Here is a 24,033-nt window from a genome sequence, read left to right on the forward strand (position 1 = left end):
ACCGTTCATTCCTCAGGTAGCACGGAAATGCACCATCTTTTCTAGATGTGTTTTATTTGTTGAGGTGAAAGACGAGATCTACAACCCCAGTGTCCTTGAGATCAAATTCCCCCACAACGAGACAACTGTTCTCATTTCCATTTTCTGAATGCCTTGACTGCTTTGCTGTCCATTCTACAGTCCAAAACCAGCTTTCCACATGAAGACAGCAAGCGAGTAGGCCAAACATATTTACTACGACAGTCAACCATTTTGTTTCTGAACTCTGAATTGTATAAAGCATGTATTGTAGAAGCATTGTATGATGTTCCTAGGCAGCCTTACTTGCTCTTTGCAGTCCGGTGAGATGGACAAAGTACTATCAGACTAGAACAATTTCAAGAAACTGGAAAAAAGAGGAAAGTAGCTTGTCCTCAGATAGGGAGACAGTACTGGAGATTGGATTAAGATGAAGCAAACTCAACTTGAACTGTGATTAAAGATCACTAGCCATTACCTCCTATTAAAGTCAGTTTCTGTACTGAAATTTTCCATTTCTATCTGTACTCATGTCCACTTCTGCTTCTATGCAAAAGGATTCAAAGCATGCAGATTGTATTTAAATAATTTAACTATCATTACTTATCAAACCAGATCCACTATCCCTCTTGGTCTGATGTAGCTTCATTGCTCCAATACTGCATAAAGAAGAAGAAACACAAAGGAGAGAAATAATAACTATAATAACCACTTGCTCTTTGTTTTCTGGTTTTGCTCTTTATTAGTAATTTTATAGATGGTGTTTTCAGGCACATTTTTCAAAAAGAATTAAGATATATATTTTTCTCCAGGAGTGATTGGAACTATTTTGTTTTTAGAGGATTTCATTAAAAGCAGCTGATGTGCTGCTCAGGACTATATTTGTCTTCTGCTTGTTCCTGACTTAACATAATATTCCTGTTTTTTATCTTTTAACTTCATGACAATTTACTCACCTAAGAAGTGCAAATAAGGGATGGCATCTTAAATATATATATATAAAAGGACAGCAACAATCTCTAAGAACCTAAGAGCAGGAATGGAGAAAGAAGTGAAAAAGTGTTACAACATATGTAAAAACAGAGAATTCAAGAATTGCAACGTAGCATTCATTTACACTCAGTAAGTCTTTAAGGTTCTTTCATGAAAAGAAAAAAACCATTTTCCTGGGGCCTCTTGCTGACTAATTTTTTCTTGACTAAGTAATTCCATGCTTGCACTTCCAAGGTCAGGAAGCTTGGGACTGTTCCAGGATCAATTAAGACTCTTTTCCTGGTTTTGTTCAGGCACAATCTCTGTCTCTTGCTTGACATATCTCTATCTTTGGTTCTTGGACAAAAACAAGTAAACCCCTTTTTTAGTTTATTACCTGTTCATTCTTATGAGAGCACCACCTTGAAAGCCTTTTTTTTGGTGGTTTTAAATGTTAGTTAATATAAGGAGATTACTCTCAACAACATATGCTTTATCTGTCCATCAAAAATGTTACACACACTCAGTACTGGCAAAACCTTCAGACTTTCTTCCCCTTTGCTTTCCCATTCTGATATAAAAACAAGCAGAAAACCCACAAGCTAGCTGCCATTTGTAAATATTTAATAAATACTGTAGGAGAAGGTTCCAAGAATAATTACTTCAGATTATGTTTTGCTACACCACAGCTATCTTCATCAGTTGCCATGCTGAATGACAAACCATTATAAAAGCAAGCTTAAAGCAGTGAATATTTATGCTTGCATGTGATTTGCATGAAGAACAAACACTAGTTACAAGTAATGCAAACAAACTTCTTTGCAGTAAAATAAGGCACAAACAGAACCATTTGAGGATCAGCTAGCAGCACAAATGACTTTGGGGTACAGCTTTCCAGACTCTTACCAAACTTCATGCTGAAACCAATTATTGTTCTTATAATGTCTTTCTAAATTGTGAGAGCTTTGCTACTGATTTTAGTTGGAATCAAGTCAGTATTACAACAGCACAGCAACAATTTTAAAAGTATGTCTCTCTTGGAAAAATGTATCAGGACATATACCTTTTAACTTAAAACACCTTTCACTCAAGAATCCTACCACATTCAGAAGTGCTGGGACCATCTTCTTTTCCCTGGACAATGAAGTTTTTTTGTTTGCTTGCTTTATTCCCTGAGCTCATTTTGAGTAGATAAACTCCATGGAATCCTTAAGGAAACCAATTTTTGTAGATTCATGAACCAAACCAAGAAAAGCTGAGGAGACTTGAAGAAAGAAAAACAAAAGAAACAAAATATAATACCTTAGCCTAAATAAAGAACAATAGTCTGGGATCTGCTAAAATCAAGCACATGGCTAAAAAAGAAAAATACATATATATTCTACAAAAAAAAAATATATATCAAAGGATTTTTTCCAGTACCTACTGTACTCTGATAATAAAACTATAGATACCAAACTATCAGTAGGTAGAAGAGACAGGTGCAAACATAAATCAGTTTTAATCTCGTGGAAGAGCTGTAGATCAACTTTGTTTTTTGTCTGTTGCAAACTACTGTTCTAAACCCTGGTAGAGAGGTTCATAGACCAGGGTTTTCCCATATTTTATCAGTTGGTTAATCTTCCCACTTTTACACAACAAAACCCGTCAGACTTCGGAAGGGTCTTGCCACATACTTTGCTTCCAACCTCTCCAGACAAAGGGAACAACAATCCAGTAAACTTAGACCTTTGTTTCCCAGCTTTTTTTTTAAGTGAATATCAGAAAAAAAAGTATTTTGGATGGGACTAAATTAAGCTTTTCTGTCAGCAGACCATAAAACTCTGGGGTCTTCTTTTCTTAAAAGAAAAATCACTGAATTTTGTTAATCTGAAGTGATTCTGCCACTTCTCCCAATTCAACTGATTGGGAAGCTAAACTTAGTCAATTAGTCATATTCCCAAAGGGCAAATGCAAACGAGTTATCAATGTTTCTTGAAAAGCTGACAGACTACCTCTACTAATTAATTAGCACACAGTTCCCATTAAAATGGGTGGACTTGTCATTAAGTCATTAAATTCCTTGGCTACTTGCAGTGATTAAAATCCACATCCCCAAAGCCTTGAAGGATATTGCCTGTGTACATCAAGGTGCTACTGCATGAATGATGAGCAATAAAAATAATTTATAGAAGTCTGAATTTAATTGACCATGCTGCCAGCTTCCCTTTCAAGGGATTGGAGGGACAAGTTACCAGTTTAAATTAAAATCCCATGTATCATTACAAGAACAACAGAAACTGATTGCAACATCTCTTGATTACAATTCAGAGGGGATTAGAAGCTCTAAAAGTTTCATAATTCAAGAATATATGTCTACACATTAGTCAATCTACCACAATATCAGAACTCCTACTAAGAATACAAAGGATTTTTCTTAACAGGATCATACAGCTAGATCCAGAAAGAGAATATTTTAGTCAGTAAAAATAAAACATAAAAAAACCCCAAATTTTAATTTTACATTGAACACAAAAACAAATTAAAAACAAAAAGCACAAAACAGATCATTAATGCTTTTCCATGACCAGTTTTTAACTAAGTAGTGTTAATAGATGCATTTTTATGTTCATAACACAATTAAAGACAATTTTTAATTTTTAATAACTTCAATACTTCCTTTTTTTCAGAGCCATATTCTATTATTTTCCTTATGTGCCCCTGTTATGGCCGAACTAATCACCCTGTCCTATGCAAAGGACTGTGATAAAAGTTAATGAATAAACACCTACTGTGCAGATCTGATTACTAGTAGCACCAGCTCGCAGTAAGAGCACTAAGGGAAGAACAAACCTTTATTTGACTGTCTTTGCTTAAAAGCCATAGCACCACACTGCAAGCCATCATTGTGGCACCAGGAGTTGGACCCAATGATCCCCATGGGTCAATTCCAACTTGGGATATTCTGTGATTGTGTGATATTCAGCAGCAAGTTGGTGGAGCAGGACAGTCTGAAAGAATCTGACTTCCTTCCAACATAAAGAAAGTGAGGCTTGGGCGTCTTGCTGACAATCATAGCAATTGGCAGCAACAGTCATTTTCTAGGAGCATTTTGAGCCCAATTCACTTTTAATGGGAAGAAAGTGAGAAGCACCCCAATAACATTTCTAATGTATCAGAGGCAGGATCCTCACATGCACACACAAGCCCTGGAAATTTCTTACCTAAAAGTTAGGTAAGAATCTTCTCTTTTATTACATGACAGTATGCCAGGGTATCAAAAAGAAACAGAAACAGAAGGAAGGAAGGAAGGAAGGAAGGAAGGAAGGAAGGAAGGAAGGAAGGAAGGCAGGCAGGCAGGCAGGAAAAAAATCAAACAAAAAGCAGTGTAATCCTGTTGCAATTGGTATATTCGGTATTGACTGTCAGAAAGATCATAAAGGATCTTGATAAAGGAAATGATGATAAAGGAAGGCATCTACAAGTTTTATTCTTGATCACAAGTATACAGACGCTGAGTGTCTGCTAAATAGTTAATGCTGTAGTGCTGTAACATTGTCTTTCTACAAACATCTATTTAGGTGCAGCGGAAAAACAAATAAACAAAATGCAGTCTCCGGAACTCAGCTAATTTTGAGTCAGCTTATTTCAAATGCCTAAACTACAAAAAACTCTTAAAAATGCATTTATTTCTTAATCACTCCTCTTTCAATTTTAGCTATCACCAATGCTGCTGGACACATCGCTTACTAATATTAAATGCAAATTTTCCATGGCTAGAATAACACTCAGCTCCAAACTGAAGTTTGGAAGAAATCCTTATTTTCTTTTAAACAGGTAAGTATGAAACTCAGCATTGATCAAAATCCTAATATAAATACAATTGAATATGTTATGCAGAAGCATCTCCAAACTAAAGCAGGATTTTATTTTTCTAGGCTGAACAGTTTTCAAAGCTCCTAGATCTGCATTTTGAGCTTCAAACTCAACTTTGAGTATAGTAGGTTCCTTTCTGGCAAAGCAGTGGTTCTTGCTCTTGACACTTGCCATGGATGCTAAGTTTAGTCTCCTGATGAACCAAACAGGACTAAAAATATAGCAAAGAAACCATAACAGTTTTCAAAAAAATGCTGTAAAGTTGATCTATCTGATATACTCCAATAAACATGTTTGAGGGACACAAGTAGAGCTGTCCATTCTTTGAGTGAAAGAGTAACAGTCTCCCTCTCACCTCATTAGAATCACATTAAATTTCTTTTATTTAATGTGAACTTGTGGCTAGAAAGGGAAATCCAAACAATTCTTCTTTTAGATAGAAGCATTGATCAGAAAAAGGTGGAGGAACAAGAACTGAAATGATAGGAAAAAATCTATGTCAAAGCATTACTTAAAAACTTAAATTACTGAAATACTCAATTGGAAATGAGTTGGGGGGTGATTTTGCTTTTTTTGTGTTGTTGTGTTGTTGTTGTTAACGCATCAGCAGGTAGTGCTCTGTGGAAGAAATGGGTTCTTTATTTATGTCAGATGTTTGACAAACCATTTGTAGAGCTTAATGGATGTTTTTATAAATCATTTCCAATTCTTCCTTTGAGCTTCTTTTCAGCTATTTAGACTCTGAAGGTTAGAAATATTTAAAGCTCATATTCCAACCACAGAAAGGCTTCATTGCTACAAATACCAGCAATTACCTCAGACTTTGTACTGCGGATTGCTGTTAGCTGAAAAGCGAAAAGTAATTAATATCTCTAATTTAATGAAAATGCTCTGTTAATTGAAAATGGTATTTCAGAAATTATTTGGATTAGCTTAGCTATTATATCTTACTACCTTAATTTCTGTATCTATAGAAAGAAAAGCATCAACTTGTACATGGGAAGATAGAGTCTAAATTTTACACAAGGAAAAAATATAAAAGAAGTTTCTCAATATATTTTTCTCAACCACCTTTAGAAAAGCCATGAATGAGAACAGGTGTACAAGTATTTAACTAAGTGCATGTCTTCAAACTCCATAAATTCAGGAGGTTTCCTTCAGTGTCAAGGAGTAGTTAGAATATCACCATGCAAGGAAGGCTGTTAATCTCCAGTTTAATGTCACTGAAGTTAACTTGCCAGTCCCCTTGGTCATGACACTGAAGAAATTTAATATTCTGATTACATTTCCCATTACAAACACAGGATGGTACTGGCAAATTCCTACAGTTTCTCAAATTTTGCTGTTGTATTTGAATAATGGTCTGTTATGTACTATCTTTCCCACTCTCAAATCAGAGCAAATCTTGCAACATACCCAAGAGGGAATGGAACAGAAAATACTACTTAAGCCTAAGATTAAATGGAGAATTTTAATAACATATCTACAATATGCCTTCTCTGGGCTTTATAGTGGAGAAGCAGACCTGTACAGACAATTTCAACATACCTATCTCAGCCATCTTCTATGAATGTTTATAACACACTTTGCAGGTCAGCTTTATTCAGAAGGTCACAGGGTGGCTGAGGCAGGAAGGCTTCTCTGGGGTCATCCAGTACAACCCCTGCTCAGGCAGGGTCAGGTACAGCAGGTTCTTCAGGTCCATGTCCAGTCAGGTTTTGAACATCTCCACAGATGGAAACCACAAAGTTTCTGGGCAAACTGCTCCACTATTTAACTAACCTCACCACACGGAAGTATTTTCTTATGTTTAAGTCAATTTCTTGTATTTTAATTTGTGCCCATTGCCTCTCAATGGAAACCACCGAGGAGACTTCAGTTCTGTCTTCTTCCTTCCTTCCTTCCTTCCTTCCTTCCTTTCTTCCTTCCTTCCTTCCTTCCGGCATTTATACACATTGATGAGAATGCTCAAGTCTTCTCCAGGCTGAACAATCAGCACTCAGATGTTTTTGTAATTTTACAGGAAAAATTATCTTAATGGGATTCTTAATATTCATTTGTTTAACTTATGTTGCAAATATAATATATATATTATATATATATATATATATATATAATATATATGTTATATATATATATGTATATTATATATATAATATACATGTTATATATAATATATATGTATATATATATATGTATGTATATATATATACACTTATATATAAAATATAAGTATTCTGGAGGTCCAAAACCATTTATCAACACAGACAAAATTATGTTTGATTTAATCCATTTCTTCACTCATAGTAATCAGGGATTGATGTGTGTCTTCACATCTTCATACAATAAAATTGTGAATTAATAGCCTTAGACAATATAAAATTTGAAAAATATGTAAATTCTCTAGCAACTAGTCTTTAAAAAAATCTTTAAAAAATCTACTGTATTTCATATGGAAATTTGTGATGATGAGCATACTGTTGCACCATTGGCATTTGGAGAGGTTATTTTTCCGTAAAGAACTAAAACATGTTATGTGGCTGTCTTGCTAAAGTAGATTTCCCAAAGTGTCTAGAACTTTAGAATAAGTACTGTGAAAGAAGGAGGAAGGGGAGAAAATTAAAAGCATTTTTATGAACTGCACAGAATATTCATCTGGCAAATTTCTGTAGAATGACTGGGAAATTCCGCAAGATGGATGTAGATATTTTGAGATGCCAATGCATTTGCCCCTCTAAATTTGCAGAGAAACAATGAAACACCAATCTTTCACAGACTTGGCACATACACAATTAAAAATCTTTGCCAGAAGTGTCAAAGCAAACACTCCTTATACAAGCAGTGCAAGAATAGCTTCAACCTAAGCACAGGAATAGAACATGCAAGTTATTTTTTACCTCAATTTCTCTCATGTTATATTGGAACATGTTAAGATGTAGTTGATATGCTTCCATCACCCAAAGGTCCCTCTTTGGTCTCTTTCCTGTTAACAGTTCATTTCTGGAACAAGGAGCCTCTGTCATCTCTCCTTCATCCTCAGCTTCACACAAACCATCACTCAATTTCATTTAACAGAGATTGTTGTCATAGCCAAAACTTCCCCTACCTGAATCTGTGCAACATCTTTCCCACTTTGTTCTTTGGTTTGTTTCTTGGTGGAGGGAAAATATTTGTTGCCCTGTAATAAGTTCAAGCATCACTTAAATTTGGGGGCTTGGGAACTCTTCCAAGCTTCAGGGTCTGGGCACTTATCCTACTCATATCTATAGCAAGGCGGGGCTCAGGCATACAATAGTCTTTTGCCTAAACCCTAAAAGGAAACCCATCCACACAGGCTGAGCAGGAATCATAACTCACATTGACCAGGTCTCTACAGCATAGTCACAGTTTGGCTTAGAAACAACCTCAGCTGAACAGATGGTGTCCCAGTTCAGGCAGCCTCATTACCTTTAGAGAGCACAGTTGTTAAGAATTAACTTCTCTGACAAGTTCTCTGTCTTCTTCCTGACAGGGTAGATGGTATGTGACAATTTTTTGTTGGCTAGTGGCTGAATAACAGACCCTTAAAAAATCCAATGGTTTCACATTTTTAAACTGCACAAATTGGGCAGAACCCCTTTCCCCCAGTCATCACAGAGTTGGATGATCTCTCCCTTTAACCAGATTCCCCAGTTCCTGCAAAGAAAATATGCTGTTAGCTGGCAAATTTTCTTCTCCCGAGCGTGTGATCACATGTAGCTATAAGCCAACCAGAAATCGCTGCCAGACCATGAAAAGATGAGGATTAACCCTCTATAAAATGTTATTTATAGAAGGCAAACCATTAACTATGGGCAAATTAGTGATTCTCTGCTGTTTTCACAGTGACATTCCATACTCAAACTTTCCTAAATTTCCCTGAATAAAGCTCTTAATTTTTTGACAATCATTTATTCTTCTGAGTTTCTTTTCCCCCCATTTTCATGGTCGTTGCTCTATTTTGACAGTAATGTTTTACCTGCTGGTGAGGACTAGGCTGATCAGAGACATTCTCTTGTGCATTAGACTTTTCCAGTATGTATCATCACTGTCCTAGAAAGCCATGAGTCACGGACTGCTAAAAGTATTGTTCAAGTAAAACATTAAAAACACAAACAAACAAAAACAACAACAAAAACAACAAAAAACTATACTACTCATTACATGCACACAACAGATTAAATGTGGTTTATAAATCATGCTAAGTGGTTGGTCAGATTTTTGGCTGGAATCTGTTCCTACTTTTGATTGTTCTGCCTCATTATTTAAACACAAATTTGGGAAAAAAAAATATTTTGAAATTTGTGTTAAAGCAGGCACCTATTCAGTAGATGTATGATGTAGTAACTAGAAATCTGTATTTGCAGGGTTAATCTGAAAAAGAAGTACATTCTATCAAGTATGAAAATTGAGTTTCAATCAGTGGAAGCAGCAATACAAGAAAAAAAAATAATCCTAAAGTTTGATGTTTTCCCTTCTGTAAAATACTCAGATTGTTTTTCCAATGCCAGTATTTCTTACATCACATTGCTATCAGATTTTGTTTTTCCATTTATTTTTTTTTTTAAAAAGGAAGAATATAGCAAATGTTTGATAAAATTGTAAATTATTTATGGGAATTATCCTTAACAACATTGCTCCATTAAGCTGTAGCCTGTTGGCTAAGATTTTAACCAGTCTCAGTTTAAAGTCTGAAATTGATCGATAAGTGATGTCCTTCATGCACCAGTAAGAAATATAATCCAACAGTGGTTTTGCTTGTGTGCATTATTATTCCTCATCTTTTCCTTCTTACGCCCCTGGGAAGATGCTAATATTCCATCCAAAAATTGCTATTAAGCCCTTTGGGGCTAGAGGCAGAAAAGTGAGGGCCTTGAGTCCTTCCAGACTTTGAAGAGTACATGATCAGCCTCCTATTCTCACTGTCATATGCATCTTGTAGTCCAAAACAAAAGTTAGACAAGTCAAATACAATGCAAAAGAGCAATAACTGATAGGAAAGGTGATATTCCTCTAAGAATCAAAACACATATTAGACCAATTCTAACCTAAGAAATGGATTTCTGAGAATGTCTATAAGCTAAAGGAAAATAACAGTGTCCAGGAAAACAATACTTTAAAAATAGCTCTGTATATTATATTATACATTTAATTTTCTGATATACTTTCATGTTCTAATATACAGAATTTTGGATGTGCAATCTTTTACAACATCTTGATTTCAAATTCAAACAAGAAAACAGTTTAAGTAGTACATCAATATTTAATTAAAATCCTGTGTGCTTGCATATTTTCTTCCTGTTTTTAAAGGGAAAGAAACTAGAGCTATTTGTCTTCATCTTTTAAAGCACCACTGGCTATAATCAATGAACTTTTGGGCTTTTTGATCTCACAGCCACAGGCTAGATATTTCAGAGCCAAATTATGGTCATTTTTGCAGGAGAATACTTTGGGCTTTGAATACTTTGAATACTTTGAGTAATTACCAGTACTCAAGCCCCAAAATCAAATACGAGTAACTAATCTGTTAGCAGAGTACTAAGCTATGACATAGAGTTGCCTTTCCATCAGAGATTATTTAAATTAATTCATCACTAACAGGAAAGGACGAAACAAACAAAACCAAAATCTTTCTCCAGTCTTCTCAGGATTTCAGTCTCTGAGATCCACTTTAATTTTCCTGAACAATGAGGATGCTTATCAGCAATCCTACAAATAAAATGAATACAGATCCTGCAAATAGCTAACAAGTGGTACTATTCAGCATAAGGAGCTTTCCAAAATGAGATTTGTGTCAGTCATTTTCCTACTGCCAGTTTCTTCAAGGCTTTGTGATTACAGCAGGGGGCTTTGGGAAGAGTTACATGGAATGATAAGTGATTGACAACTGGCTACACATTTTCCAAGGGATCTATATTTCATAATTTAACTCCAAATGAATGCTTAATAGATGGAAATAAGCAAGAGAGGATGCCTTATTAGTATATGACCTGCCTTCTAATGAGAGGATTTAAAAAGGGAGGAAATACAAATCAGAGAAAACAGAACAGGAAAATTGAAGATGAAAGACAAAAGTGAAAAGCTGAGCTGACAAAACAAGAATGAGATAATCTAGTTTTACCCTTGCAATCAATAGAGAAGTCTACAGGCTATATTTTTAGACAGTCTTTTTTACAGGTGGCACTTCAGCCAGAACGTAGAGAATGTACAGGGACTCAAGGTATAATAGTCCCAGGTTTAACAAGATTTATAGTCTCTGAAAAGAAGAATAGGAAGCAACTTACTAACAGTGTCTTGCAAGACTAGAAGACTCGGAAATCAAAGAACTTAGTGGAGACCAGACTCTTTACATGGAAATGAACAGCACCATCAAACAAGCTACATTTAACTGATATATTCTGTAATTAGTATTTCCCACTACGGTGCTTAGAGAAAGGCACATATACCGCTTTTACACACTACATAAATAAAGTGTGATATGGATACATCCTCAGAATTAAATACAGTCACATTGAAAGCCTACTGGTGTTAATGGAAATCAGCTTTGATTTAATCCTAATTCTCACTGTTAGAGATTTTGACTGTGTGAAAAATTCTGAAAAAGGCACAAACAAGTCACTATGAAGTATGATCTAAGATTATGTTCTCTTTACTCCTTACTCATTACTCCTTACTCTTTACTCATTACCAATTCTGTAGCAAAAGGTCTTGAAGTCTCATTTAACGCTTCTTTTCTATATGTTAGTGGTGAACCTTTTCTCTCTTATACTGACAAGGTAGAGTGACCTGTATTACCTGATAGAAGAGTAGAGGCATCTATGACCAAAGGAGCAATGCAACAGAACAAGCACAGAACAAAACTACTTCTGAAAGAAACAGATGTGTTGGAGTGTGTCTCCTGATAGCCTCAGCAACACAATACAAAGTCTCTGCATGGCCCTTATTTGGCAATGTTTTCTCTCATCACCCTAATTTTGTGATACTACATCTTCCCAGGAGACAAAAAAAATAAAAAAATAAAAAAAAAAAATGTGGAGTACTTCTAGCCTTATGGATTAAAAAGTGACAATGTAAGATGTGGTGGGCATCTTGGCGAAGAACCTGCACCCTTACTCATTGATCTACTTTCCTTGCAAGTCCAAAAGGAGATGTAGCCTAGAGTTTTCAGTACATTTACAGAGCTAAAACAGCTCTGTAGAGCCTAAAATTAGGAGTTTCTGAATTTGCATCAAATTTCAGCAAGACAAGTCTTCTATGGCAAGCTAGTTTTCATGGCATGAGTAGCAATTAGCAGCCATTAATGTGCATTTTATTGAAGCTACAATGAAAGCATATGCCAGAGCCCAAATCCTCCCCTCACAGTGATGTCACATGCACAGGACAGAAGCTGATGCAGAAGGCTACTTTTCTAGTTTGGTAGCCACACACAATAACTGTCGCAGTAAGAAGAAAGTAAACTGAACCAAGCTACATGTATGCCATTTGTAATTTCAAGTAATTGTCAGCCCTGACACCACACTTCAAAAATGACGTATGTTCCACCTCAGTATTGATTGCTAAACCTACAAAACAAACAAAACAAATAAAACCTTCTATTCGTTCTATTTAATCAAGTCTTCAAGACTTAAAAAAAAAAAAAAAGTTATGTTCTCTAGATATCTGAACTGCAATACAGCAGTCATAGCAGAATGTCTTGAACATTGTCTTTACCAGTCCACTCCCTAGATGGATAGCAATACACACACCAAGAAATAGGTTTGGTTGAACACCTCAAAAGTTATCAAAGTGAAAAAACACATGGCTGGGACATTGGTTTGTGATAGTCCAAAAATATACATATATCTGTATATCTATCTATCTATATATAAATATAAATAAGTAAAAGTGAGTAGCAAAATATTTGCTGTAAAAGACAAATATTTTAGGTGCACAAATATCCTCATTACAGACAGTAAAGGGAAAGAATGTAGGAATTCTGTATGTTACTGTAAACTGATAAGTTAAAAGTAGTAAAATGTAGTAAATTGCTTCTGCAGTTGGCAGCACTGTAACAGAAGCACGGCGTTCTGAGCTGATCCTAGCATCTTCAAGATCCTTTAACAAGAAGAGGTCCCTGAAAAAGGAAAAAAGTTAAAACCATATTTCTGTTTGTGGAGGAAACTATCCATTGTCTGAACTGCAAAATTCTTAGGTAACCTTTTTAGAAAAACCCAGACACAGCTGTGTTTACACTTTCAGATACATACTTATATTCATCTGAATATAACAGTAGTAGGTAATTTTACAAATTAATTAATCAAATGTGTTCTGTAGGAGTCTGCTGTCTCATGATACATTTTTATATTCTTGGTAGAAAGAAAACAATGCAGGCATTAGTATAAAACCTTGCTTATTATTCATAATGCTCTCTCTGGATTCCTAGGTAACGAGTGCAAAAATACATCAGAAGCATCCTAGTGAAAAGAATTTCTAATGCATCCTAAGTCTAAACATTACCATCGTTTTGAGAGGTGCTTCCAAATGTCAGAAAGCAAATTACATTTGATGTTGAGCCAAAGCATTTCAGTGTAGAAGCATCACTTGAAGCTTCTATTAATAGTATGATCTATTTTAAGGAAGAAACACTACTCTGATTTTATATGGTCTTCCTTAAAGTTTCAGGAATTCATCTTTAACATCTCACCGTCTTTTCTATCTAGCTCATTTAGATTCGTGGTTTTCCAGTGAACTATATGGCCATAGCGTGTGCTCTTGATTTCAATTAGATAATTCCATTATTTACTGATGTTTCCATTCATGGTCTCTTAGAGTACTTCTAAATGTTTAAGGTTAAGCAAATTCCAATCTGTTATCTTACAATTAAACATTAATTCAATGTGAATTATTGCTCATCTCCAACCATAGTGTCATTGCTTCTGGCTTACACAAAGAAGTCTGCACGAGTTAAAGTGCTTACTGGCCAAGCTTTTAGAGATGGCAATGTACTTAGTATTATACCCATCTGAAGTATCTTTTAGTATTGAAAAGCATCCAAAGCTTTTCATATCTCATGCCTTAAAACATTCAGGCAATCTTTTCAGAATGAAAGAAGCTCTTTTCAAAGAGATCACTAAGAATATTAAGTGACTGCTCCTAGCTGCTAGTTCTACGTACAAAAATAATCATTCTGTAGCAAGAACAGTAGTTGAAGGTGTATTTCTTTCAGCTTCGTGAGAATTTTAGCACCTATATGCCTTAGTCAATGAAAAGAGAGACAGGTTAGAATAAATTGTTCCTTGTAAATACATAGGATAGATGTCTAAAATGGATAGGGGCAGTTGACCAAGCTGTCTTTGGATGTTGGACACTGTGCTCTCTTTATGTGGACTATATAGTCTGCATTTCTGATAATTAAACAGGATTTGCAACATACTTATTAGCCCCAGAATAGCAGTGTTTAAAGACCCATTTTCTCACAGATCTTTCACTCTTTTTGCTTCCCTCACTTAAAAAGTCAGTCACTTAGAGCAATGTAAGATCTTTTTACTTTCATAGTGCCTCAGATACTGGAGACGTGGTGGCTACAGGGCAGAAGTCACAGCACTAGCCATCCTTATCCTTGGTTCATGTTTCCTGGACCCTTCCTGCTGTAAAAATACAGATTGAGCCATTCTTTCTACTTTGTGTTTTTGTCCTTTACCTCAATTGCTTCAAGAAATTATTTAAGTGATTAGTTAACAGGCTTTTCTAAAAGGTGTTTAATAACCTGTTTCATTATGACTTTCTTGCTTTAGGAACATTCAAGTGTCCATTCAAGTAACTCTTCGTTATTTATTTGACCCATCAAATCTTTAAATATTTATGCATGCACCTGCACTGAAAGCTATTCAGTTTTGCATTGCTGGATTTATTCTTCCAGGACTCTCTACTCAAAGAGGACATTCAAGATATTGCTCTAAAAGAGCAAAACTTCAATGGTCTTTCTAATTGCAATGAACTCAAACTCTTAGATGACCTTTGGAAATCCCTATTTATGGTATTTGCACCACATGCAATCAAAAAACATGTACTGTGAATGTGCAGAAAGTAGATTAGCATTTTTCATCTTTCCAAAAAATCAGAATTACATACATATATTTATTTTTCCTAGCTTCTTTCTCCTATTCATAAGTTTTATTTCTTTGGCAGAATTACTGCAACCAGCAGTTTCCCCAGTGGGAAAGGGTAGGGGAAGGAAAGATACACATTCCTTTCCCCTAAAAGCTTAACTTAATTAGTCTAAAAAGTATCTTGCAATCTATAAAAATAAAAACATCAAGCAATTAGGCAGCAATAGAGTGTTTTATTCATCTGTAGTTCAGACCTTGGAGTATTAAACACATCTGTGTACAAAATGTCTTTTTCTACTGCTAAATAAAGTCACCATGTCTTCTCCTGTCTCCCATGATGCAATAGGAATTAGCTAATTATAGCATATGTAATAAATGCTTAATGCTTTGCTACCCTTCCCTCTAGAAATTAACTGACCATGCATACATTGCAACCTGATGAGATTTCTTTGCTAGACCAAGTAGCACACATCACAATGTTCTCCACAGCCCTGGTCGTTTGTCATCCAGACTTCAGAGCTGATCAGAGCACATGCTATTACTCCATTATGATCTTTCTGATGAAATGAAAGGGTATTCTGGTTTATTCCCAGCAGGTAGTTAAGTACCACACAGGCGCTCGCTCAGTCTCCCCAGGTGGGACTGGGGAGAGAATTGGAAAGATAAAAGGGTGAGAACTCGTGGGTTGAGAACAAGAAATTAATTCACTACTTTCCATTGGCAGGCAGGTGCTCAGCCACTTCCAGGAAAGCAGGGATCATCACGCATAATGGGAAGACAAACACCATCACTCCAAATGTCTCCCTCCCCCTCTCTTTCTTTCTCCCAGCTTTTATTGCTGAGCATGATGCCACATGGTACGGGATATCCCTTTGGTCAGCGTGGGCCAGCTGTGCTGTGTCCCCTCCCAGCTCCTGGTGCACCACCAGCCTCCTGGCTGGTAGGGCAGCATGAGAAGATGAACAGTTCTTGGCTCTGTGTAATCACTGCTCCGCAACAACTAAACATCAGGGTGTTATCAGTACTATCGTCATCACAAATCCAAAACACAGAATTGAGAGAGCCTCTACAAAGAAAATTAACTGCATCCCAACCAAAACCATGAAAAAGGGAAAGCATTGGGGTTTTGCCTCACTATGATATTGGGATCTACCTAGGACTGCACCCAGACTTGTGAGAGTCACAAGCATTTCCAGGTCTACAGGTTTAACAGAGTCATTATTGTCACCTGATAAAGCCAATGGTCTAATGACTCAAGCAGTGACAGTTCACTACATGAAAGAGATGCCCAAAAGAGATGCCCAAAAGAGATGCCCAAAAACAAAGCCAGCAGAGTTAGCAGTGCCAGCTACAATTCTTTACATGGCTCCTGCCACATTTCTTTAAACTCATGCAACCCTACATAATGGAAATTTACGTCAATGTCTCAAGGTTTGTCAGTTTTACTTGTTCCATTACATATTCTACTATAAAACAGACCTCCTACCATGGGAAGAATATCCAGAGCCACAGGTACATGGATGGTCTTCTATAAGTAACAAGAAGAGTATCCAGCTTAATACAAGGTTTTCTTGCTGATTTTGGCTACCTATTAGAATACAGTCTAGACAAAAAAAAAAGCTATAAAGGTGCAGCCAAGACAGAATCCCAGCAGTACCTATGACAGGATTCTGCCTAAAGGGAGAGAGACAGATCTGTAGGTGAAGCTCTGGCATGATCTATGCCTCCTTTGGATAACCATGACACAGAGCCACATAAGTGTCTGTTTCTCATCAGGAAGCTTCAGTGAAAACATACCAGCATTAACTACAGAACAGCAGCGACATATGCCCTTTAGTTCAGGGACTGGCAAGGTGGGCTTCAAATTACTCAAGAAGTGACAAGAACAGGTTCACAGGTGAATTTGGCAAATAAAAGAGTCAAGAGGGGAAAGCAGGAGCTAAGGAAAGGGAGAAAAAATATTAGCAATATTCTGTTTGTGGAGAAGAGGGAGGAGTTGAACTTTTGGGAGGAAGGATACAATTGTGTCTGTGTTATTTCCCCCTCATTTTTAGCAGAGAAACAGTTGTACAGCATCATTTCTATTTAAAACAAATGCAGCTATCATGAATCCAGAAGCAATTACTTCTGACTTGGAACTAGTTCAGGCTTAACACCCTTCCTGTGCCATCTCAGGCTACAATTTGTTTGTGGGCTGTTAACTGTAGCAGCAAGATTGCTGAATTTTACCGCTTGGTGACCACTGAGTTAATATGAAGAACTCAAGTGGTTAATAAATTGTCACACTCTACAAACCTCAGAGAGAGTCCTATGACCTCTTTGAGATCGCCAGGATGTAAAAAAGTGCTCTGCAGCACAGAAGCAGTCCTGTCACTGGTTGATTGATACGAATCAAATTATTTGAACATGATCTTAAGATTAATGCACTGAGGATAAGCCTAATACACCATTCTCACTGGGCAATATTATCTCCTGACTTCACTGACATTCACAAGCTGATCTGCTTTGAGGGTTTAAAAAGGAAAAAAAAAAAAAAAAAGAAAGAAAGCTATTTTGTATATCTTTTCATCCTCTGAAAGATACAGCTGCCCTCAAATAGAGGACACTTTTATTTGTATACTACTTAAACAAAGCAAAATCTCTTTCACTTATTCATGTAAAAACTTATTACAGTTAATTTTTAGCTCCTGGTGCATTTATATAGCCTGTTTATGCCATTGCTATACCTGCAGAGCACTGTTACAATGATAGTTTAAATCAAAAAATGTCTAAGGTTGTTTCTTTTCAACATTCTTTTGTTGTATTTACATTCCCATCCTCAGCTAAAGACTCAGACTTTTTCCTATTCAGCTACATATTGAATCATCAATTTAGTTTTCACTTTGATGAAGCTCTCATCTGGCTCAGAAGGACCTGTTAAATAATGGCCCTAACCTCAATGCAGTCTCTGTGGAGTATCAAGCTTGTTTGTGCAAGGTGAAGAACCTGTTGTAATCACTTTGGGAAATCGTTTATACCACATTGTGTTCTCAAAGCCTGTGGTGTTCATAATGGGTACTAGAAGGCTGAGAATTTTAAAGATATCATACCAAGAGATGTAACATATGAATCAACATCTTTTATCTACCTTAAGACATGGTAAACAAAAAGTTTTGCTAACATCTTACAGTGGATTGGACATACAACTGCTAAAAGGAGACAGACTTGCAGAACTGAAAGCATGTCTCCCTTGAAAACCAGGAGAGAAAAATACATGCTTGGGAGGTTCAACTCATCTCATCCTAAAGTAGACAGCTATTTTTGGTCAAATGACAATTAATCCCAGAAATACTGTATACAAGTACTGCTACTAAATCAGAGGTAGCTGTCATAAATTAAAGAAGATGAAATCTAACTGAAGTTTTTCATTCAAATTACTTTCCAGTTTTATTGTTGTAGCTAAAACAGAACTCTAGACAAAGTGAAAACAATACACACAAAATATAAATGTCATTTCCGAAATAATTATTGAGCATAGAGTCCTCCAAAAAGTCTGTTCATATTTTTTTCCTCTCCAGAGAGGCATCTAGCTGTTATTTCTATAAATAGGCCATTTCTTGTTCAGTCAGTTTCCTTTCTCTTCATGTAGTCATCCAGGGAAGCTGGATTTTCCTTTTACAAGACATGCTACTCTCTTCTGTCCAAATCCTATGATCATCTATTCCTTCAGCATTTCACAACCTTTGCATTTTTACAACACTATCTTCTCTCTTCTGTTTCTAGGAAATTCCACTAGTCTTAGCTTTAATTCTCCTTATTCACCTTTCCTATGTCTCTTCTCTGTCCTCAGAAGAACAGGAGCTCCCTTGGTTAGAAGACTTCCATTACAAACAGAATTTCAATTTAAAGCAAGTGGTGGATATGCTTGTACCTCGAGTTGTTCAATAATATAAGCACACAATTTCTGGCTGACACTATTTAACAGGTCACACATGAACTTTCATGTAACCCATGCCACGGACCACTGTTGAATACACTGCACTTTTTTTTTTTCTTTTTTTCCCCAGAGTGTTCATGCATGGTTTACATGAGAATTGCCATCGCAGGATTCATCTCTACAACCACACAATATGAATCTCTTATTTCTTAGCATATGAATCTCTTATTCCTTACTCTCAGATGTCATCATGATAGTAACTGGAAGTGATTTTGAGATATATGCATTCCTGCAGTCTGAACATTTTGAGTGAAAGAGCTGAAAATGCTTTCTTCCCTGGAAAAGGAGAATGTGATCAATACTATTTCAGAAGTACAGATAGTAACAGACTTGCGTTCAATTAGAATTATCTTTAACTGACCTGAAGAAGATTTCTGAACAAAAGAACCAAGTTCCCAACTAGAATGGTAACACCTGCAAAACAGTGTGTTGTGCTACAAAGGGTCAAAGCAAGAGATGAAATGATAAAACACCCTCTTTACCGTTCTATCTCACTATTTCCAACTCGGAATAGTCCCTAGAGAAAATGATCGTGGGAGAAACAAACTACTAGTCCAATTTTTATTACAAGTTTTATTCACTACTGAACACTACAACAAAGTTGCAATAAGTCATCTGAAAGAATTTAAGTTCCCAGAGCCACCATGCTGAAGCATATAAAGTTAGATGTAATTCTGACAAAAGTTTAATAGTGCATATTAACTTATTCTAACATTAGATTCTGCACTCTGTTACATTTCCTTAGGTCTGGTTTCTTGGAAGCAAACTGTGGGTGGGAATACAAGTTTCTTTTTGTATAGCCTTGAAACAAAATGGTATATATCTGCCAGAGGGAAAAAAAAAAAAATCCTAAGTACTGAGGATTTCTGCAGCAGAACTCCTACTGCAAAACCAGAAATAAATTCTAGCTTTAGGTTAGCTCCACTGTTGGAGGTAAACCCTAACTCCACGATGGTTCTCTAAATAGCTAGCCTCCTTCAGCAGTCAGTCTCATGTTTAGGCACAGTAACAGGGAAATGCATCTGTTTATTACCTCTTTTAATCCAATATACCATACCACTGGTGCCCTCAGGATAAAAGCCTTACTGTCTGCTGCTCAGTATGCAGCTCTGTCTATGTTATGCTATAGTATAAAATGGTTCAGACTTAACACAGTACCAGGACACACAATAAAGATTATTGTAGCACAACAAACTATTATATATATATTATTGAAATTAAACCTGTCTCTCACTAAGTAAAGAATGCACTGAAAAATCAGTTCACACCAAAGCAATGATATATGTATATGTAAAGAACATACCCAGTCATCAAACATATGAGTGCAACCAGACCAGTCCTTCAGCTAACTACCCAGTAGTTTGTGCATGTAGGCAGTGACCAGTGAATTATGGTCAAATACTAGTTTTTAGATATATTTTAAATTTAATTTGTTTATCACTATTGAATTTACAGATGAAGGGAGAAAAAGGAAGAAAATAAAAAAGGAAGAAAGAATTAAGCTAACACCAAATTACTTATGGATACAGAACACTCACCTAGATCCTCCATGAAAACCTATGCACCTCGTTACTTATAAATACTGTTGCTCTTGTTCCTCCACTGTTGACAGATTATGATCTCTACCTTAAACTGACTTGGTCTGGGTAGCCTCACCATAAATGTACCCATCCTACCACTGTGTCAAAAGTCTTCTTACTTATTAGATAACTTGTGGTACCTACTTGATAACGATGTAAGGAACCAAACCAGATAATGTTCCAGGCTAAACATATAATGTACAAGATGCTGTGAAGTATTTTATGATGAAAATGTTGGTGCAGACCAAGCATCAAAAAAAAATCTTCCAGATAATAGCAGGTCATCATTCATTCAAATAAAAATGATAAATAGATACTAAAAAATACCAATGTCAAATGCTTGAAGTTCTTTCTAGGACAGATAATATACTATATTTTATAGAATAAAAGTAAAGAAAGATTTAATGAGATAATAAAGAGTCTTACTAGGCTAATTGCAGACCCTATTAGAAAACTCTTCTCCCATATCCCAGTCTGCTGATTTCAGAAACAGTGGCAAAGCAGCAACATGGACTCACAGCTCAGTTCCAACAGCAACATCAATCAATGTTCAGAAAGAATCAAGGAATATGACCCTTGCACAAACATCAGAATTGTTTTAAGTATGTATTCCTTGGGGTTGGGAAAGAAAAGCAAAAAGGAAATCTATTTTTATCTCAAACATTAGCCTTCAAATGTATTAGCTGTATATAATTTACAACACCCAGACTAAATTTTAGATTAGCATTTGGTTTAGGATTTGGTATATTCAGGAACACATTTTAAAAGAAGAATTAACTGTTCAGGCAATTTCTATTTATAACTGAAAGAATGCATTCAAATAGCTTTTGTCATGAAGAAAAAACTGAAGTGTTATTTTGTAAGCCCACAAGCTGTAGGCAGTTAGTTCTTAATATATGCTGTTCCTTTGGGAATTTGAGGGCTGGAAAGGACAGTTAGAGAATCTGAAAAAGTTTAGGTCTTTTGCCTGAAGAGAGCTGCTGAGCAGGGAGGTCACTAACTACTTTTCGTTGAATGTTTAAAAAAACACATTAGTGCTCTATTCTGTTGTTAGTAGTATTATTATAAAAATGGGATTTCCCATTTCAGCACACAGTATTATTACTATTTATGTGGTGATACTGTAACACTTAACTGAATAATACATATTCATATTCTGACAGACTATGCTTGGAATTACAACAGTTCATGCATAGCCTGCAATTTCTGGCAATATGTATAGGAACACATTCTGGCAAAAGAATGCTCTCTTCCAGTTTCATTTTTATTAGCAAAGACCATAAAATATCCTGCTCATTAAAATCTGAATAACTTCCATTGGGAGTGCACTTTTCTGAAAGTGTTTTCTTACAGCTGGCTGCAGGATAGATTTGCTGGCTAACCAGGGCTCTAATAGGACATTATGCAATCTACAGCATAGCAAGAAGACAGTTGCATAATCAGAACAACTATTAACAACTCCACTAAAAATGGTAAGTGCTTAAGTGCAACTGAGTAACATGGAAGAAACAAAAGAAGCTAAGATTGTCAGTCTGAGGTCCTGAATTAAATGTTTACACATTATTTTATTGCTTTCATTGCAAGGATGCTAAGAATAAGTCCATCACAAAGGCAGCACCATATAAAATGAGACCATAATTCACATGTACTAGAAATGTCATTATTAACTGGAGCACAGGACTCCAGTGAAGATCACCATGCCTTAATTCTCAAGAGTTGCTCCAGTGCTTCTCAAGCCCAGGCAGCCATCTGATGAATATCTAGTTTAAAGGATCTACAGTACCTCTGCACCAGAGTGCTGAGTGCACTAACCACATTTACTTGCCCTGATCAGCATCACCTGGGACCCTCACTCATGCCTTCTGCCCATGGGGCCTGATTTCAGCACATGCGGGAGCCATCAGTCCCTGCCCCAGAAACCCTGCAGGAGTGCTCGTCTCTGCAGTCATGCCTGTGTCCTGCCATGGATCTCCTTGATCCTGACCCTAATTTGCAGGCTGACATCCCAGCCTGGACTAGGTGCAGCCCCACCAGCACTGAAATTTCAGGCAACCACTGAGTTTCCAGTTTGTCTTTTATCTTAGCTAGTTCAGTTATCTCAGTTATGCAGGCAATCCAGGGAATTAACGACTGATGTTTACTATGATGGTATGACAAATTGTTACAGGACCTCCCTGGGTGAGACCTTTGGAGAGAGTTCTAGAGATGTAGTGCTCTGAAGAACACTGTCCATGAGCCTTTGCAACAACTGCATGAAGAAACAGGCAAATAGTTTGATCTAGAATTGTGCCTCAGAGCAACACTGATTTGTGTAGACACAGCAGCGCTTACAAGCTTCTATATATTCACTAGTCCCTGAGTACAGGGTCTCACTAGTCACTGAGTATATTCACATATATTCACATATATTCACAAAGTCCCAAAAGTATTGACCTCTCCAGTACTCTGGCTATTTCAATTAATTCAGACAAAATGTGTGCAAGCAGATATCATTTAAAATTCCCATCCTGTTACCAAGGTATAGGACACAAGAAATATACAATGTGATCCCCTCACACTTCTGTTTGCAGCAAAATCTCAAGCAGCTCTTCCACCTTCGTATCTTACTCCACACAAAATAAACAAAGACAAAAATATGTTTCAATGACTGCATGATGTAGTATTTAGGTGTCAATTCTCCACAATTTCAGCCTAAAACAGCAATGGGAAGTTCAAAGTCATGCTTGTACTGAAGCAGTTAATTAAGCCTCATTGCTCACACTTAATGGTAAGATTCTTGTTGTCTTTCTTATTTGTGGTCAAAGGACCACTACTGGCCTCAGATGTGGGGCAAACAAATCAGCATTTTGATACCACATGGAAGTTTATTACAATAAAAATCCCTGCAGATCAACATAAAATTGAAAACTTCATGCAATATCTATTATGGTGATTTAGTCATATCTATATTCAAAAGTCCCAAAGTAAGTACTAAAAAAAAACGTGTTATCTAAAACCTTATTGAAGGCCTATGAACATTCATAGGAATCTTTCAAGTTTCTAATAAAATGCATGTTTTCCTGGAAGCAGATTAAAGATTCTGTTCAAAGGACTTCTAACAGATGACTGTAGATCTACTTCAATAAACTGCAAAGGCTAAGGGATTTAAGACAAGTGCCATATTGTTCAACTGGAAACAACCTGAAGTTAAAAGATTTTTTTTACATGACACTGAACATTATTACATTGTAAATCTACACATAAATAGCAGAGCTATACAAGAAAGCACTAGGGAACAAAAAATGGATTAAATACTTTATTACAAGTAATCTGGTGATTCTGTGATAACATTTGTCACCTGGAATGATGGAACTGGACTAAATTTGATTAAATTTAGTCCTATATTGTGGCTTGTGACAACTGAATATCATACCTTAAAAAGATCTCTCAAAACCCTCTTACTTCTCCTTAGATAAGAGGATATTGCTTTAGTTTCACTGTTCTAATGGCTAGAAATGTTATTTTCATCCCACAAGGATTAACGCGT

General features: G+C 36.3%; 1 protein-coding gene and 1 long non-coding RNA gene across 5 annotated transcripts in view; both read right to left on the reverse strand.

Moving 5' to 3' along the window:
* Positions 1–24,033, reverse strand: part of GABRG3 (gamma-aminobutyric acid type A receptor subunit gamma3) — a 333,357-nt gene that overhangs the window by 261,269 nt on the left and 48,055 nt on the right. The window lies entirely within an intron of this gene.
* On the reverse strand, positions 9,483–22,507 carry LOC140000539 (uncharacterized). Its single transcript, XR_011805579.1, has 3 exons — positions 22,209–22,507; positions 14,017–14,096; positions 9,483–12,976 (listed from the first exon to the last, which is right to left on the reverse strand). It is a non-coding gene; the product is annotated as an uncharacterized lncRNA (long non-coding RNA).

This window comes from Anas platyrhynchos, chromosome 1 (genome assembly GCF_047663525.1).
Source record: "Anas platyrhynchos isolate ZD024472 breed Pekin duck chromosome 1, IASCAAS_PekinDuck_T2T, whole genome shotgun sequence".
In the NCBI taxonomy this organism is placed as follows: Eukaryota; Metazoa; Chordata; class Aves; order Anseriformes; family Anatidae; genus Anas; species Anas platyrhynchos.